General features: G+C 32.9%; 1 long non-coding RNA gene across 1 annotated transcript; it reads right to left on the bottom strand.

The window, feature by feature from the left end:
* Positions 1–616: 616 nt before the first annotated feature.
* Positions 617–4,017, bottom strand: LOC140851712 (uncharacterized). The gene is made up of 3 exons (XR_012134451.1): positions 3,744–4,017; positions 884–1,741; positions 617–785 (listed from the first exon to the last, which is right to left on the bottom strand). It is a non-coding gene; the product is annotated as an uncharacterized lncRNA (long non-coding RNA).
* Positions 4,018–4,228: the final 211 nt, after the last annotated feature.

Below are 4,228 nucleotides of genomic sequence, written 5' to 3'. Positions count from 1 at the left end.
TCCCATTCTCCTCAAGGTATATCAAAAATTCACTAGAAAGATATTTTTCTTCTCGATCTGATCAACGAGTTTTAATATTCTTTTCAGTTTATTTCTGTATTTCATTACATAATCATTTGAATATTTCAAATGATTGGGACTTGTATTTCATCAAGTAGACGTACCCATACCTAGATAGATTGTCTATGAACGTAATAAAATAGTAATACCCTCCTCTGGCACTTGTGCTCGTGGATCCACATACATCAGTATGTACTAGACCCAGAATATCACTAGGTTGTTCACCTTTTTCAGTAAAAGGTGACTTGATCATCTTTTCAAATAAACAAGACTCACAGGTTGGTAATGATTTATAATCATTTTTATCAAGAATTTCTTCTTGAGCTAACTTGTTCATCTTATTCTTATTGATATGACCTAGCCTACAATATCAAAGGTAGGCATCCATGACATCGACTATCTTAGGATGTTTATTTGACATGTACATTACATTAGGTCTAGATACAATATAGATACTATTATTCAACTATCCACGTATTATCGTAACATCATTCAAAATGATATCACAAAAAAAAATTATTGATATTTCATAATTTGATTTGGCCAAAAGCCTACAGAAATAACATTTAAAAGAAAACTATGACAGTAATGATATTCATTAAGAACAATAAAATGAGACTCGAATACAAGCTTAATAATTTTAAAGCTAGAACTGAAACTGATCTTCCATCTTCAATGTTCAGGAATCTCTCACCATCTCTAAATCTCCTACTGATCTGAAGATCCTGCAATGAATTGTAAATATTAATAGGGCTACCAGTATCCAATACCCAGATCATTGTATCAAAAACTGAGAAGTTACAAGGTGTTATTATATAAGTACCTTGTCCCATAACCGATTGCTTCTTCTTCTTTGGCCTATTCGGATCAAGAGAAGCTATATATTGAGGATAGTTTCTCTTTCAATAATCCTGCTTCTTGTAATAGAAGTACTCTGTCTGACTCTGATCGGTCTTAAACTTAAGCTTCTGGATTTGACTCCCAACACTTTGCATATTTTTATTTTTTTTCTTTTTTCTTTTCTTAAAGGGACGATGCCCACCTGAAGAAGATCCTCCCACTATATTCACCATCTCCTTGTGGAGCTGGTGATCCTTCTTAAAAGTCTATAACAATCCCAATAGATCATGGTAGTTGACTACAGGCTTCGTCATTCTAAAATGACTGAAAAACAACAGGTAGGATTTGGACAGGGAGTTTAGGATCGCATCCTTCCCCAGCTGTTCATGCAAGGGGAAGCTGAGCTTGCTTAGTCTCTCGATCTGTTCGATCATATATAATACATGATCGGTGATAGATGCTCCCTCCTTCATCCAAGCATTGAAAATGGTGCAACTCATCTTGTGTCGCTCAACATCATCGAGAGTACCAAAGAACTCTCTCAACACCTTGAACATGTCCTCTGGCTGAGCCTCTTCGAACTTTCAACTGAACTCATCATTTATTGAAGCCCGCATTATGCAACGAACCATGGTGCTATCGTTGAGCCACTTCAAATAAGTATCTCGAACCATACCATGGGTGTTGGGGGCAGGCTCCTTAGGTGTCAGATCTGTAATCACATACAAAATTCACTCATACTTCAGGATGATTTTAAGTTTTCGATACTAATTATCAAAATAGGATCCCATCAACTTCTCACTATCCAATAGTGATCGAAGTGACAAGTTTGAGGCCATATCTGCACACATAAGAAAAAATTAAAGTTTAATCAGTATATGAATTAATTAAGTCTAAAGACATGAACTTTAGTTTAAAGGTTCTCCTACTATTTTATACAAATTGATAGCCTCTATCTCCAACTCAAAGAATTACTTTAATTCCTTAGCGGATACTAGAATCCACACAGACTGCATATGAGCTCAACTTTGGCTGGCTCACTCATGTGCATCCATGGATAGATTCATTAATCAATTATTTTATCAAATAATTTTTAGTAGTTGATTTAGTCCTAGATAATTTTTCAGTTGACTTTGGTCTTTTCTGCAAGCCCTAGTTAGGTCCAACCATTAACATGATATACTTACGAATCCAACTATCAAATGATCAGACCCAATTTTGGCTGGCTAATCTGACCACTTGACAGAGAGACTCGACTAAGTCATTATTTTATGAATGATAATTTCAATAACAAATGAGCACCAGGCCTTTGGGCCACCAATGATCATCATACTAATGGATCTATTATCACTCAACTTAATAGAAGGCTATGATTTAGTTATCACCATAACTATCTTATTTTAAGGATCTAATAATTTAGAAGATTTAATTTTGAATTAAGAAGAGAGAAGAGATCAATCAGTAAACCATAATCCTCCCACTGACTTCACCAAGTCATTGAATCAGATTATGATCATGCTGATTGAAATGGCATCTAGATTAGTCATACTGATCAATCTTAATGGTATGGATTAACTTAAATCACTTAGCGATCTAATCAAAACATAATTCTTCAAATTAGCCAAGTAAGTGAGATCGATGGGAGGGTCTGCTAAACTTGTCTTAGACACCATCAAAATGATCAAATAAGCCACTCCTAATAAAAAACCACCAGTCAAAATATCAAACTTATCTTAGACACCAATTAGTTAATTAGTTTTGATTTGACCAACCTAATGATTCAGCTTCAACCATTGAGATACAATCAAGGTCCACTTGGTCTAATCAAAGACATGGACTTAACCATCTACAAACTATTATATTAGAAAAATCTTGATTAATCTAATTCAATATTTGGTTAGATTTAATCAATTTCTTTATATGGTCAGTTAACTCTTTGATTCTAATCTTAGGTCTAATTTAATTAAAAGGATCTGATTTGAGCTAACCCATGCCTCATGTTTTATGCAATATCATTAGATCTTAAATCACAATTCTAGATCTAATCTATCCAACACTTAATTCTTAATTAAGTTCTTGCATCAATATGGTTTAGGTTTTGAAATAATTTTTCATGTAAATTTTTTACATTAAATCATAAAAAATTTTAGATCATATCTAAATTTTTATAATTTTAAATCAAAATAATTTTGATTATGAAGATTAGATGTAACTAATTTTCTTTGCAACTTATATCACATACAACAAATTCTAGGGTTTCAAGATCTAGGATTTTGCAAGAAAGTAAGTTTTTCTCTTTTTATTTCTTTTTCATGGGACCTCACAGTGGCACCTCTATATGTCATAAGAGCATCCCATTGAATGGGAGGAGAGAGTCATATAATCCTACTTGCTCTTATGATTAGATGGCCTAGTGATTACCCAATTCGAGTACTTTACTACTCAGATCGTCTAATCTATCATATAAATAATCAGATCTAAAAATAAAATATATTTAAATCTAATCTAAATAGTAAATAATTAGATTTAAAGCATATTATTAGATCTAATAGCATATTAAATCACATCATAACGAACATGGCTCTAATACTAATTGAAAGAAATATATGATAGTACTATGCATGCAATTTTAAAATTTTTACAGTAAAACTACAAGATTAAATAATTTAATCTAAATTATATGCATAAGATCTAATTTATACTATCATACCAAGATCTATAATATAATTTAACATAAATATGACATCTAAAAATAAAAACTTACATCGATTTAATCAATGCTGCCATGTAGATCTAATCGTTAGATCTAACAAAAATGATTAAGAAAGTTTAGAAATCATTACCAAACTGAAAACTCTTGATCTCTACTGATCCAATGCTTAGAAAAGATCTTCTTCAGATTGCTCACAGCCACATGAAGTCGTCCAACCTCTACAAATTATTCACACGAGGACCGACACAGATCAGGCTCTTTGGAAGTGCTAGCTTGCAAGGATCTTGGAGGCTGATTTCTTCCTTCTTCTTCAAAAGCTTTGGATGGTTCAAACGAAGAAAAGATTTGGAGGAGGAAGAAGAGAAAAGAAGGAGCTCTAGAGAAAAAATAAACTCAGTAAGGAACTTGGCATATGGCATCAACAATTGAAGCCCTCTTTAAATAGACAAAGGCTAGAGTTTTGATCCAAGGGAGAGGGTGCCAAAGAGTCCATGCCAAACACCAATTTGGTATCCCAAAAATTTCTAAAAATGAGTCTTTGGCATGAGAAAGAGATTGATATCTCACACACCCAAAAATACTTCAAGAAAAATAAGAAAAAAAAAATTGGCACCT

This window comes from Elaeis guineensis, chromosome 9, assembly GCF_000442705.2.
Source record: "Elaeis guineensis isolate ETL-2024a chromosome 9, EG11, whole genome shotgun sequence".
Classification (NCBI taxonomy): domain Eukaryota; kingdom Viridiplantae; phylum Streptophyta; class Magnoliopsida; order Arecales; family Arecaceae; genus Elaeis; species Elaeis guineensis.
The sequence above is the reverse complement of the archived record's forward strand: the minus strand, read 5'-3'. Positions and strand labels throughout refer to the sequence as shown.